The following is a 16,257-nucleotide window of genomic DNA, read 5'->3' as shown; positions in this document are numbered from 1 at the left end:
CCTATTATAATAGAGAAAGAGGAAACACTGGCTGCACTAAGACTTCAAAATATCTCTGAGCTTAACAGCGAAAATATGGCAGGGCATATAAAAGTAATAAGAAAATCTATAAGTAATCCGTTATTGCAACTACGTCTTGTAATGGCACCTACGCTGAGAATCTTACGAGATTTTGAGGTTTTCATTGTTGACAGAAGTCTTTGGGAAAGACTGACCTTACTCGGAAGTCTTGTACACGGGCGAATCGGAAATTCATGGCAGAAAAACAGTAGCTGGTATCTACAGACTGAGCTTCAAGGAATCGATATCAATGGGATGCTTCCCAACTATTTTTGAGTCAGAAATCCATGTTATAGAAGTTTTCGGTAGATAATATCTACGAAGGAGCTTATCCCCGAGGAGTATTCTCATTATGTCAGACAGGCTTGCATGCATTGCAGTCTTACACGGTTACTTCTAAGCTATTAGATGAACGTACATCAGTCATAAATGATCAGGGTGCCAAAAACAAGCTTTCGTTAGGTTGGGTTGCCGGGCATCAGCGAATGAAGGTAAATGAACAATAAGACTACCAAGGCAAGCAGGATTCTATTGCAGCGAAACTACCAAATTGCACTTTAGTCTACAACATCACCTTAGGAAGTTAAACCTCTCACTCTTGTGAGCTGGAGGATGAGAAGCCGAGCGGCAGAGTTGCCAGATCTCGAGTCAGCTATTAAGCTAGGTCCTAGAAAACTTTAAGTATACGCCAAAAGGACGGAGATATTTTCTAACATAATTCCTGATACCTAGTTTGGGTTTCTAATGTTTGGTCGTCAAACAAATTCTGGTAACACCATGGACACAATCAGTCTATTTGAGGTCTTTATTGACTGTCCAGTTCTAACTTACCCTACCTAGCACTGTACCAAGTTTCGACGAAATCACACGATATATTTTTTTAGAATAGATCGGCCAAGCTTCTCTTCAAATTTGCGTCGTGCCAATTTTTGTTTTCCTACAAATTGGTGGGATGGGCCCTATGCACATGTTTTATGCACTACCAATGGCATATGAATTTACGCTTTTCCCTCGGCTTGAATCCAAGATCTTTGGTGAAAATATCTAATAGCCAACTAAAATTCATAAAAGATTCAAAAGGTAGCTGTACGTTAATCCGTTCTCACAAACATGAGGAGAGTAAATATTATTATTTTTTATACTAATTAGAGACCGGCATTTTTCTCTACTCTCCACTTTGTACGTGTGTGAGTGAGATAAATTAATAAACAAAATTTACACACCCTACGAAACAATTGAGCGACAATGGCGTATCACTTTGACAAGAGAGCGCTGAGTTCTACACAAATTGATAAGGGAATACGGAGCGTATGAGTAACAAAAAAATTAAATGCTTCCCTGAGCGTAAAAATGTTTGCTAAAATGAAATATTAAAAAAGTCTCTATTTGAACAATAATAACTAAATAATTGTTTTATTATGTTTACAAGGTGGACAAGTAATGTTTCTGTTTCTATTTATGTTGTTGGAACAATTGAGAAAGTACGTAAATACTTTTAAATTAATGCACATTTGTATTTTTGTAGATATGATGAGCCAACTCTAGAAACGGTGCTCTCAACTTTGTATAAAACTGCACCTCTTCGGCTATTTTGCATACACATATGTATGTTTTTATGTCTGTATGTATGTACGCATTTACATACTACTTTACTCTCGCAGCAGCTGCTTATTCGATTGGATTTGCGCGCCGTCGACGAAAGAGTCCGCTATTGCGCTAGTTTACTAGTGGATGAATGGATGGGTGGATTTTGGGATTCCGGTTTCAACCACCCTAACCCAACCAGCTAACGTATATGATTATGCGAGTGCGAAAGAGTCAACGGATATACATTATTCGGCAGTTTGTGAAAGTGGCATTGTCAATGGTGTCGGTGGAGGTGGCTATTTGTTGTTGGCTTTAACGTTTGCGAAATTTCTTTGCACCGCTTAGCTGCACGTGTGTGTTGTAAGCATGATAACCAATACATAAACAAATTAAAGCAACACCCACTCCCTCATAACATTTCTTGTTTCGTTTTTTCTGGAGTGCGGTAGGTTTGCATGTAAGCATATTGTTATTGTGTTGTATGTACAAATGTAAGGTTTAACGGCAATACGTCTTGTGCTTTTTCCTTTCCTTTAACTTTGATATCATTTTTGTAGTTAAGAGAGCAGATAATGCGCGCGCATTACATGCGATTAGGTGCCACACGAAGGATTTAGCCAACCAAATACAAAGCCTGTACAATATATAGGGCATTTTATTGTAGATATGTACTTTTGTGAGCGAATATGTGTATGTAAACATATGGTAAATAGATATGCTATTTAATATATAAAAATATTGTGTCACAATATTATGTTAAGGGGTTAATACAGAGTAATTTTGATTACGATATTTCAAACCATTTCCAAGATATGGGAATAAATGGGCATAAGAAGTGGCCCTGGCTGAGTTTTTGTGATATGAATATCAAATTAAAGGAACTGGTTTACAAAAGTTTAATCTCTCTTAATTTATTTTAACTTATCAATTTCAGATATATTCACATAAATGTGGACTATGGGCGCTCTGTGATTCTCCAATATGGGTATCTTATAAAAGTTATAAGAAGGTTATATCATGTTTTAAGTAGGTTTATTTTGTAGGACGAAAAAGTGATTTAACATATTTCATACTGGTGGGTGACTATGGTCTGGAGATATAAACGTTGATCCAGGTAACCCTAAGATGTGTTTGTACAATGCAGGTATTAAATGAAAGCTGTTTATGAGAGTTGTAATACAGCGTAGGTTTGAAAGCGATATCACAATCCGTTACCGGGATATAGACAAAGTGAAAACCAGGGATATCCTTGGCTGATTTTTTGGCATGTGCATATCAAACGAAATGTATTTAAATAAAAACGTAGGTTCGGTTAGGTTGAACTGGCCGGTCCATGAGGATCTCACATAGACTGAATAAGTCCGAAGTGTTACCAGAAGTTTGTTTTAACGATCAAACTGAAAACCCCTATAAAAAACCAGGACTTATGTTATAAAAAAAAAATCCGTCCTCTTGGCAAATACTAGAAGCTTCCTATGATTTAAGCCACTTGCTGCTTCTAGATTTGACAGCTGTATCACTCATAATATCTGGAATCTTAGCCTGGCAAGCGCAGGGCAGAGCACAGAACGTGCTCGATCCTTTCCTCCTCCAGCCCGCACTTCCTACATCTGCTATCACTGACCAAGCCTAATTTGAAGGCATGCGAAGCCAGAAGGCAGTGTCCAGTCAGAAAACCCGTCATGCGTCTACAGTCCTCTCTTTTTAATGATAAAAGCAACTTTGTTAGTCTAAGGTTATAAGACCTACACATAATCTTCGACACTTTACAGCTCCGCGCTTGAACCCACGCCTTTCCTGCTTGGTTGATCATGTGCACCCCTCGCCCTTCATGTGCACCCTTCGCTTAATTTCGCCCAGTCTAATTGGGACGTCTAATTCATCGCTTTTTCATTCCCATCTATTCCCATATGCCCTGGGACCCAATATAGGTGTATGATTCTCCCTGTTCCGATTCTCTCCAGGGACTGCTTACACTCTAACGGGCATTTAGATGATGTGGTATGCCAGATTATTGCCTTAATTGCTGCTTGACTGTCAATATAAAAGTTAAAACGATTGCTGCTTGGGCTATTTTCTTCCAGGGTCTCTACTGCTTTGGTTACGGCTACTATTTCCGCTTGGAAAACGCTACAGTAATCCGGCAGCCTGTAGGATCTGTTTATTTCATAATAAAGTAACAACAAGGCGCGATATACATACCTGCCAAGAGATTGAGGAAGAGCTTCTCTTCCGATTTGCGTCGCCTTCCATTAATTTTCCTTCAAATTGGCTGGCCGGAGCTTGGACATATTTTACGTCGACTCCGAACACCATCTGCAAAGCAGAGATAAGTTTTCACTAACAATTTACGTTCGTAATTTTTACCAAATCACTGCCATTGGAGAACCCGCTTAAAATCGGGAGTGTTATTGGCATTGATTGACCTTTGTCGGATATACGTTCTGGTAACAAGCACAATTCAAGTACAAGCCCAACCATCTCTGGAACCATTTAATATGATCACATTGAACCTTCTAGGCAGTCGCCATAACTAGAACAACAATGATCTCGCTTAAAAAACTCCTTGGCAAAAAAAACTTCGTCAACATATTGCAAGTAGTTCGTGGATGTTTATGTGCATAGTAAAACTATTTTATGGTAAGGGACATGAAAACTTCCATACGATCCAAATCTTCAAAATACATGAAATGCAAGGCCCGATAACCTCCGAAGAGATTTAAGGCCGAGCTTGTCTTGCAATTTGCGACGTTCTCTTTTTTTATTTTCTTACAAATTGACGGGACGAAACTTACCTGTTATTGTTGTTATAGCAGTGCTTCGCCCCATCCAATAGGTGCGACCGATCACAAATTGTCATCAGTATCCTCTAACGGGAGTCCAAGGAAACTTGCTGTTTCAACAGGGGTGGACCATAATGAGAGGAGTGTTAGAGGCGTTGGTTCCACAATACAATTGAAGAGATGGTTGGTGTCATGTGGGGACACGTTACAAGCAGGACATATGTTTTGCATGTCTGGGTTGATTCTGGATAGGTAAGAGTTTAACCTGTTACAGTATCTAGATCGATGTTGAGCTAGAGTGACTCGCGTTTCCCTAGGGAGTGTGCGTTCCTCTTCTGCAAGTTTAGGGTATTGTTCTTTGAGTACAGGATTCACCGGACAATTCATGGCATACCTACCTACATACCTACCTTTGCCCGAGGCGTTAACACAGGATTTTCAATGTGGTAGGCGAAGCGCACTACCAAATCTTCAATATCATATCTTCTCGATAAAATTCATGATCAGAACAAAGCCAGTTAACCGATTTATTTAAAATTAGATATTGCTCCCTTGATCCAATTATGATGTATCATCTGTTTCAAGAAATGGACTGACATGGGAGAAACGTTTTTTTTGGATAATGCGATTTGCCTACAGATAACCAATCTTAGGACAACTTTCAAATAGGTTAAAATTTTAATTTCTTTCCTTTCCGGGAAGTGGACTAGGGATCGAGTTATTCTGATTTACTGAATCTTACTTGTGATGCGATTTGCCTGAAATTTTGTTCGTTAGTACTTTTAGCATAAGTTGATATTTGAGATACTTTTTTTTAGGGAAGAGGAGTAGGGACAGACATTTTTCTTCGAGTTTAGTTCCATATGCGTTTTGTAATATGCAGCTTAGATGTTATAAGCATGCCAACTATGAACCTGGGCTCGAATTACGTATTCCGTGATCGAAACGGCAATCGTACGAAAAAAAATTAAGTGATTAACAGTACGCATGTCAATATTGGTGTTATGTTGTACATACGTTCGGTTTCGTATCTTAATTTCTGACAATTTGTAATAGATTTATGCCGAATTGTAATAGAAAAATTAACAATTAACTGTCACAATCTAAAGATTCAAAATCTCGCATAAAGTTTTTAGTTAGCGCGCCACCTAACTAATTTTTTTATTTCTGCTCCATTGGCAAGGTGCCCCGAAATATTCTTAAATAAAATAATTAAAAAAAAGATTTTTAAGTTAAACGGTTTTATTGAAAACAATATTTACATGAAGTAATAATAATACTAAATGCTAGAAAATACTTAGGTAGGTCTTAGGTACTAGTCATCACACTCCTCATCAATCTGGGGCGTAGATCAGACAATTAAATAAAAGAACAAAACCAAGTTTCTTAGAAAACCACCTTACCAACGCATAACTTTACCATATGATGCCATACGAAGTATGGACTATAAACAAAGGAAATATGCAAAGAATGCAATTGGGGTAAGGTTTACAACAACTAAGACATGACGTGGCTGAATGCGTTTGTAACACTTCGACCATCGCAGGAGTGCGGGTTCAAATCCCACTCCCGGGAGAAAAGGCTTTGAAGAGATTTACTACGTATAATCGAAACAGCTGTCGCCTTGTCCGTCCTGATATCACGTTGTTCAAAATTTTCCCAAATTATTAAATAAATTTTAAACATTTTTCTTTAATTATTTTATTTTCAAGTTTTTAGTCTATGTTTAATTGCCTATTATTTCTCATTCTATTTAGTTCATTTAGTGACTCATTATTACACGGGCTCTTTCCTGACAATTTGTTACAATCTAAGTCCCTCCAAAGACTTTACTCGACTCTGCGCCACGTATGCTTGTCCGAACTCCATAATATTTTGATGTCACTTCTACCGAACTGTATGTAATATTTGTTCCAAATACGAGCCAAATCGGACATCATAGGTCGCTTCCTATTCATGTATGTATTATGTCTTCCAAATGTGTTCCAAATCGGACCACAAATACGATTTTTTTTCAATATCTTGATCCTTGCGCCACCTCGCGGCGATTTTGTTGCATAGGTCGCTTTCTATTCTTGTAGGTATGTATTATGTGTTCCAAATATGAGCCAAATCGGACCACAAATGCGATTTTTTTGAATATCTCGATCCTTGCGCCACCTCGCGTCTATTTTGTTGCATAGGTCGCTTTCTATTCATGTATGTATAATGTGTTCCATGCGTGTTCCATGGTTCATGCGTCACCTATCGCAGTTTTTTTTCTTATTATTGCATTGCATTATTATTGCATCGGGTTCTGAACTATATTCCAAGTTTAAAGCTTCCAGCTTATCGGGAAGTTACCTAAATTAGTGCCGGCCGGCCGTCCACCCTGTCAAGTCAAGCTAAATAAAAGCTTTTGAAAACGATCGCAATATTCCAAATGTACAAAATGGACTTCCTAAATATCTTCAAATATTTCCATCCATGCCCTATTCAGAAAAAAAATGTCCTCGTAAATATTGCAAAATAAGAGCGCCCTAAGCTGTGTTCAAAATTTGAGGTACATATGTATCTGGGCTACGGGGAATTTACTTACTTGTTTAAAAGACTACGTCTGTGGCACCTTGCGAAAAATTTGTTCTCTCTTTGTGCATTGTTATGGGGTTCTGAGGCAGGGCCGGAGAAAGGCGTGGGAATGTACGCATCCTGGAATTGTAAAAGATTATCGTATAATCGATAAAAATTACAATAAAAACTTCATAGCATTATAACTTGTCGATTGATTACTGATCATACCTAATTTGTAAAATAATACTATCCCTAATAACTACCACTTTTATCGCTGATCCGAACTACCCACCCAAATTTTGGACGTTTAGCCGGCTCAGAATCTGAGGTAAGCTCTAACGGCAGTATACTCAATTACATATTTTCAATTGCATACAAAGTACAACTTTTGGTCAAGATTGGATTCTCCGTTAAATTTCTGAAAATGAAATGAGAAATCAAGGCTTACGCCATTCCCATCTCTGCAAAGTGTTTGTACATAAATTCGTTAAGCCATGTGCGTGCCGCTCCTCCAATAAATTAAAGCCAACATTATATGCATACTATAATATAAACCTAATAAATTCAACACCTCCTCTTCAACCTTACACATATTATAGGAAGAAGCACATGCTATTGCTCGTGAATAAACTTTTGTTTGTGTGCATTACGAGCTGTTCCCTCATTCGTTGATTTAAGCCTCTCTTTGTGTGTTTTTTCATCGGCTGTGTTTGTTGTTGTTACTTTGCAGGGTACATATATACTGCATTGGCGCAGATTATCGCGCATATCGTTAGCTTTTTATTTTTTATTCACATGCCTTTTGCTTGCGTTACCCACCTCCGCTGCTAAAAAGCTATTTATACGCACACACTAACTGCCACACATACAACAAACCTGTTGTAAGCACATTTTGTGTGTGTGCGTGTGCTATTTACATATACATATTAGCCCCCCAAAAATGAAAATGAACCAGCTGTATTTCATCGGCAATAAGAGAGCGCCTGTTTAACACCTCGACTACTGCAGCTACAACTGAAATCCGCAGCAGAGCTAAAGCCAATACCCTAGATGGAGCCGATTTCCTTTAGGCGTGACAGAGTGAGAGCTAAATGCGATAAACCACCCTGCCCCAAAACAAGCTTAAACTAAATAGCAACAACAAAATCGTGCTGAATCGTTGAATTGTCATGCAGCACAAACAAACAAAAAAATGAATAAAAGTCCAAAAATAATATAACATCACTCTACTGCTGTTGTGTTGATACATGTTCAACAACAACAATAGCAATAGTGGTGGGAAAAAATCCAGAAAAACCTGTTTGCCATGACTCCGCCCTCGCTGCGAGCTGATTGGCTTAGCTCAATTTTATCTCATCGTTTATTTTGTTATTGCTTTTGTTTTCCATCGTTTATATTTACTGCTCATTGTGTTTGTTGCTATTGTATATACATAATATGTAGTTGTTATCTCATTGCTGTTTTTGTTATTTGTACATATGCATATCAGCGTGGTCGGGAAGTGTGAGCAGAGTTTATCTGCACCTACTTGTACCGTACCATCGCAGGATTTTCCCCAATATTTCGGTGCCAAAATTTTAACGCCCCGCAGCTTAATACATACATGCGTATATAAAAACCAGGGAGCGTAAATAGCACTGTGTGGCAAACACAAACATTGTGACTACCATTACCAAAATATAAGAGCGCGACATACACACATACTCCGCCAGAGAAGGTGTCTAATAATATACATAATTAGTATTTTGAAACCGTTTGAAAAACTAGTAAATCAGGCCTGGTTGGGCAATAATAAATGGCATACATATATGTGTTTTTTTTTTTCCTCATGAAGAGATGCAATGGCAATGATATTCGAAGACGTAAAGCTGAATTATTGCACCACAGACTTTTAACGAGAAAAAGTAGGAACGAAACATGCAGCATTTGTGTATAGAACATCGATGTTGAAATATTGGCAAACTAGATCGAAATAATAAATCATTCTTAAACTCTGGAAATCGCCTTGACGTTAAAATCTCTGTAGGTACCTGAAAATTTTAATTTTTTCCAATTGCACTATGGCCTGGTTTTTCAGTAGATTGTTAAGCTAAGCTTAAACTAAGTTCGCTTAAACTCAGGTGAAATTTAAACTCAAGTTGAACTAGATACCACTTTTTCAGTCACTGCTTAAGATCGCCTTTTGGGGCAGATTTGTAGATACAGCAACAGCTGGATTTTGTTTACCCAACAAACATGGAAAGAGTACTTCTACACCTTTAGAGAAATATGTACCTATACATATGTATATATAGTTGAAACCCAACATCATTCTCTAGTTATTCTTAGACCAGAAAATTCCCAAGTTGATTTGCAACACCATTCTCCAATCCCTATCCAATCTTTGAGAAATTTCGTTATGTCCATAGTTGAGTTGATTTTCAACGCCATTCTCAAACTTTTCTCCAAACTTTGATAGATTTTAAAAACTTTATAGTTCCCAATGAATATTCAGCACATTTCTTCAGTTCTGAATTTTTTTCATCCTTAGTAACAACATTTTTCACTTTATGAAAAATTCCCCTTTGTTGCTGAGAACGCTATGATTCTTAAGTTGAACTACTGTTTCGAAACAACACTTGAATTATAGAAGTATGCTAGTTATGCGCTTTTGACAATGAACGCAGAAAAGGTTGCGGATTATGATTCCATACAAAATCAAGTATAGGGCTTTTTGACCATTGTTGGACCACTTAAATGAACAAAATGATGTAGTATTAGCAGAATACAATCTGTGTGGGAGATTACGAAACCTTAAACACTTCCGGTTTTTACAGAAGGTCGAAATTAGCTGTTCGTAGATAGCAAACGTTTTAGAAGTTTTAGCAAAATATTGCTCGCACAGATATCAAAGCATTTCTCAGAACAAAAATCAGGCTTAAAGGTTTATTTTTTTATTCAAAAAGAAACTATGTTTACAGTCCATTGTAATTTCTAAGTGGACACAAATACTTACACTTTCAGGGTTTTGGTTGATAATTTTGGAAGAAGCTGGTTATAAATTTCTACCCGAAAAACACATAAACTAACATTTTTGACGACTAAGTTGGATGTAGTTTAAATATTACTCTTTGTTTTATGCCAATGAGAGCCAAATCCCACGAGTGAGACTAGGTAGAAAGCCAATCATGTCGAGTTTTTATACAAGTAAAGAGTAACATACCTGTCTAGTGTCGGTGTGAAGTTTTTCTTTGAATAAATTCGAAACATGATTTGCTATGGTTATGTTATATTTGCCCTTAAAAAACTCATGCTTGCAATCAATGTTGTTGCTGCTCGTTAACGCAAATGAGGGCGGTTCAACGCAGATGTGCGGTTGGGTATACAATTCGGTCATGGCATAGAATCGATGTCACCCATTTTTACAAGAAACAGTTCTTATACCAAATTTCGTTAATATTGGTCGATTTTTGTTCGACGGTGCTACGTAAATTTTCAAACCATACGACTTACAAAAAATAAATCTTTTTTTTTTTTTTAATTTGCTTGGTAGGCCATCGATTTTCTTAATTAACACAAAGATTATATATATTTAATAAGAACCTCCACGTCAAAGTTCAACATGATATCTTTACTGGATTTTAATTTATGGCTTGCAAAACTTTTAAATTTTCATCTTCAAAATGTGGGCGGGATTTTTCTTCGCGGCATTTTTTCATGATATTATTGATTTACGGCTTAAAACTTAATTAAACTAGTTAATACGCTCACAAAAAAGCGTCTAATGAAATGAAGAAAAATGGTATATGATATTTCGCCATAGAAATCCTTCCCTAAATCTGGGCAAGTAAATTTCTTAAAAAAACATATATTTTCATTGGTTATAGTTTATAAAAATTGGGAAATTGTATATAAAAAGGCGTGAGTACCAAGTACTCTTGAAGCTCATACAGGTGTTCGTTTTAGGAAACTAATGTTTTTTAGTTAGCTGGAGTTCGCCCGAGTTTAAAGTTAACCCACAAACGAGGTAACTTTAGCAGAATCAAATAGTTTTGGGATTTTTGAGAAAAACTTCGTTGGCTTCTTATTAATAACAACCCATTTGGTTTTATAAGCGTCTTATTATCGATCACGAATAAATATCGTCTCCTTATCGGATGTTATTGGTTTCTAACTATTCGGCTTGTCATAGAAGGGTTACACATTTGTCATGGATTTTATATTAAAGTTTTAAAGGTACCTGTTTCTTAACAAACCGATTAGTCGTCCCTAACAAAACAACAAAATGCCGATAATTAACAGGGAACACTATGATAAGAAATCGATAACTTTTCGATTTCATATCGATACATCTTTGATAACGAAATCGATAACTTTTCCATAACACACCAATAGCAAATTGGTAACAATCCGATAACAAATTTTAAAAGTTTCCTAAAACAAATTGGTATCCTTCTTATAATATATCGGTGATTTTTCGTTAAGGAATCGATAACCCTTTGGTAACATATCGATAACTTTTCGATAGGAAATTAGTAACAATCCGATAATATATAGAAAATATGACAATATGAAATTGATAACTCTAAAAATTTTCGATATTCGATGTAATTTAACTTAATTTTTATATGTTGATTGGACCAAATTCTTTATGAAAATGTTTGCTGGGTTGGAGCTGTTTTGGTCGATATGTATAAAGAAAAAACCAAGAGTTTTTACTTTTCTCTTCTATGCATTTCGACGCATCCGCGTCATCATGAGGAAGTCTATTTATTTTCAAACAAACAACATGACCATACAGCTGATTTTGGGAACGCAAAAATTTTAGATGTTGAGAGAAGATGCAAAAGGAGGATGACACTGGAAAGTCTCCGCATCCAACAACATATGACGAATGTCATGAATTTTAAAGAAGACATTGACAATACAAATAGCGCTTATACAGCAATAATAAAAAATGATAAAAACAAAAATAGAAAATAAGAAAAATGAATGTGTCGATTGTCCTGTGATATTATTGTGTTTGTACAACCAATTAAATTATTGTGAGTTATTGTTTTAATGTTGAATTTGTAAAGTTTATTGAAAATAATGATTACTTTTGTATTTTCATGTTGTTTGTTTGAAAATAAATAGACTTCCTGATGATGACGCGGATGCGTCGAAATGCATAGAAGAGAAAAGTAAAAACTCTTGGTTTTTTCTTTATACATATCGACCAAAACAGCTCCAACCCAGCAAACATTAACTTAATTTTATTTAAATTAACTTTATTTTAATTAATTTAAGTTAATCCAGTTTAATTAATTTTAGTATTATATTATTTAATTTTGGTGTAATTAAATTTTTTTATATTTTTACTTTGTTTTTTTTTAGTTTATTTTATTTTATTTCATTTCATTTCATTTTATTTTATTTCATTTTTTTTATTTAATTTTTATTTTTTTTTTTTTTATTTTACATTTTCATTTTATTTTATTTTGTTTTGGCTTATTTTGTTTTATTTTATTTCATTTTATTTTATTTTATTTTATTATATTCTTTTTTACTATTTAATTTTATATGTTTGTATGTTTAATTTTATGTTCAATTTTACTTAAGATTTTTAAGAATCAATGAGCTTAACACCGATAAATGATAATTGTTATTCAATTATTATTTTTGGTTTTATTGGGAAAAACTGAAAAGAAGGAAACATTTCCTGGCATATTGCGATGGTAGCATTTCGAAAGCAGAATGTCTGAAATTGTGCGAGAGCGTGAAAATGGGATTAAACTCAGCCAAGAAAGCAAATACCACGCAATAGCCCGATGGTTAGGCGATTGTAATTTCAGCAGTTTGACCTCTTTTCGATTGCCGTTAAAACCTATTGAAATAAATAAACATTAAGAAATCCTGACGATGATGACGTGGCGGTTTTCGAAATGGTACCATCCCAATATCGGCATAAAAATGGTAAATATTTCCTTCTTTTCAGTTTTTCCCAATAAAACAAAAAATAATAATTGAATAACAATTATCATTTATTGGTGTTAAGCTCATTAATTCTTAACAATCTTATTTAATTTTATTTAAATAAATAAATAAATGTAAGGCACGATAACCTCCAAAGAGATTTTAAGCCGCGCTTCTCTTTTAATTTGCGTCGTGCTCCTTTAATTTTTTCCTACGAATTGGCGGGACGCAACCTACTTGTTTTATGCCGACTCCGCACAGCATCTGCAAGGCAGATGAGTTTTCACTGAGAAGCTTTTCATGGCAGGAATATACTCGGAGTGCATGCCAAAAACTAGGGCGACCCCGCCTAGAGGAATTTTCTTCTGAAAAAACTTTTTTCAAAAATTTTGATGTTGCTTTGCCCGGGGTGTGATCCCAGGATCTTCGGTGTGGTAGGCGCAGCACGTTAACATCACACCACGCTACAGTGTAGCGGCTATTAATACGCTCTCATTCCTTATTACTCCATACAGCATACCAATACAACACACTACGCCTACGTGTATACATTCTCTAGTACTCCATACAGTAAATAAATCAATGCTACACACTAGGTCTGCATTTGCATTCTACATATATTCCCCATATAAAATTCCACATACAACTACTACTACGCTTTCACTAACACCTTACGCTTACATTTAGGACTCCCCAATATAGTGAGCAAAGATGTTCACATATCGAAAATTAACAAAATTAAATTGTGTAGCTGTATTTTGTAGAAATACTTACTCATTTAATAGAAATTTTCCCTAAATTTAAAGAATTGTTTACTTTAATGATATATTTTTCTTGTTTTAGGTAAGCGTTTTTTCAAGAGTGCACATATGTAAATATTATTGTTTCGAACCCTGATTAATATACATGCACCTCGCTGTTACACTCCCACTCACGTTTCTGATTTCGCTCTTTTGGTTTTACTATTCGGCATTGCAGTTCAGTGCTGCTATTGCGGTTACCTACTGTTTTCTTTTATAGAACTTGGCAATATATATACATACATACATACATATTAGAGAGGGTCAATTTGTATGGATGGATTTTTTTCCATTAGGAGTATAGCAAAAACGTAATCTACAGATGATTCTAAGAAAAATTGCTGAAGGCACCATAGCTCTAAGTCCGATTTCGAGGTCCCCACTTTTGCAAAATAGATATTTTGCATTTGAATGTAGGGTTTGGCCAAAAAATTTTCATAGCTTCTGATAGAATTATAGGAAAAATATCATATTGGGCTTATTTTAAAGGTATTTTACATAAATTTCAGAATCTGTATTAATATCTACAGTGTTCTTGAATTTTAGTAGAGATATCAGGCTTAAATTATGAGAAATTAGGCTAAAATGAACTTTTAACTGACTTATTTTGTTTTGTTGATTTTCCCACAGGGTGAACTTTAACTACTTATATGATCATTTTTAACAAAGTTCTTATGGAAAAATTTTTTTTTCTTTACAGGTAAAATAAGTTCAGAACATTTCCAACAACTTTCATTCAGACAGTTTTTCTTTTTTCGAATTCGTTTTAGTAGAAAACAATTTTTGCTTATTACTTGAAAACAAAGGTTTTTTGAAATTTTTTTTTACTAAAAGGAATTCGAAAAAAAAAAACTGTCTGAATGAAAGTTGTTGGAAATATTCTCAACTTATTTTAGCTCTACAGAAAAAAAAAATTTCATAAGAAATTTGGTAAAACTGATAATAGCTGTGTTTTTTTTTACATCTATAGACATTTACGCTTAAACTTTATATGGACTGCTAAGCGTCACACTTTAAATACACCTCTAAAATTGCTGCGCATAAAATGTGTACTACTAAATTTCCAATTATACTCAGATGTAACTGAAATATGTGTCTTTATTTCAACTCAGCAATAATTCTATGTATCACCTCTAAAAATAGTGTGTATCCACTATTCATCGCAACTGATTCAGCTATATGTTATACATTATGGCCACCAGAGGATTGTGTTTCCGATTTAAGGTACACCCTGTTCTGTAGCTAGTTATTTAACCACTGCCGCTAGATGGGTCTCCTAAGCATTATCTAAGCGAGAATAAGCGTTTTTTTTACGCGCAAACGTAAACGTATACGCTTGTAAAAGAAACACGGCTAATATAGTAGTAAAAAGTTTATTTTAGGCTAATTTCTCATAATTTAAGCCTAATATCTCTACTAAAATTCAAAAACACTATAGATATTAATACAGATTCTGCAATGTACGTAAAATACCTTTAAAGTAAGCCCAATATGCTATTTTTCCTATAATTCTATCAGAAGCTATGAAGATGTTTGGCCAAACCCTTTGTTCAAATGCAAAATATTTATTTTGCAAAAGTGGGGACTCGAAATCGGACTCAGCGCTATGGTGTCTTCAGCAATTTTTCTTAGAATCATCAGTAGATTACGTTTTTGCTATACTCCTGATGGGCAAAAATTTTGACCCTCTCTAATACATATGTATCTATTTTTTGTACATTACACCCTCGCAATGTTTTGGCACCGCCATCAATGGTTGAGCTTCCCAATTTCAGTGAATCCTCTCTCGGCTCTTCAATCTTTTGCTTGCTTTCCATTTATTTTGCAATTTATTTCGTTTATCTTAAGTGGTTTTTGTGATAATTTTATATGTTGTTAGCAATGTTGGCGGTTTGTGTTTTCTTCTTTTATTTTCTAGTTCTTTATTCATTAAACTCCCCCGTCCTCTCTCTCACTTTCTTTCAGTTATTCACCCAAGCCGCCATTGCTCGCGTTGCACAGCATCATCAGCTTTTTAGTACCGTTTTTAAGCTGTGCTTTTACTTGGTTTCTTCATTACCAGCTTTTATGTATTTTCTCATTTTATTTGTGACGTTCTTAAAACCCAAGCGATTCATTATCGTGGAAAGGCTTTTGGTATTGCATTTTCCATTTGACGCTTAACCAGCGGAAAATACTCGGAAACGATAGCGTTTTCGAAGAATAAAATGGTGCGTAGTGAAATGGTGATGTGGTGAACGTTAAGTACCAGCATTAAGTGGCGCATTAAATTTAAATATTTTACTTTGGCGTAGGTACTTAAGTATGGTAAAAGTTTTAATCGTAGTTTAAAATTTTCAAATTGTCTGAAAAACATTAGAACGTAGCACAAGTCTCATTTTTGAGTAAAAATAATGCCCTTGGAGCACCTCCAACATGCAGCAAGATTTCTGCAGATATCCAAGTATACGCCGACTGAGAATAGTACATCTGCTGCTTCCGGTCAAAGATGCAAATGTGCCAGCGCAAGGGGTGTTCTTTATTCACTGCTATACGACAGGAGT

Source organism: Eurosta solidaginis, chromosome 3 (genome assembly GCF_040869045.1).
Source record: "Eurosta solidaginis isolate ZX-2024a chromosome 3, ASM4086904v1, whole genome shotgun sequence".
Classification (NCBI taxonomy): domain Eukaryota; kingdom Metazoa; phylum Arthropoda; class Insecta; order Diptera; family Tephritidae; genus Eurosta; species Eurosta solidaginis.
Note: the sequence above shows the minus strand (reverse complement) of the source record.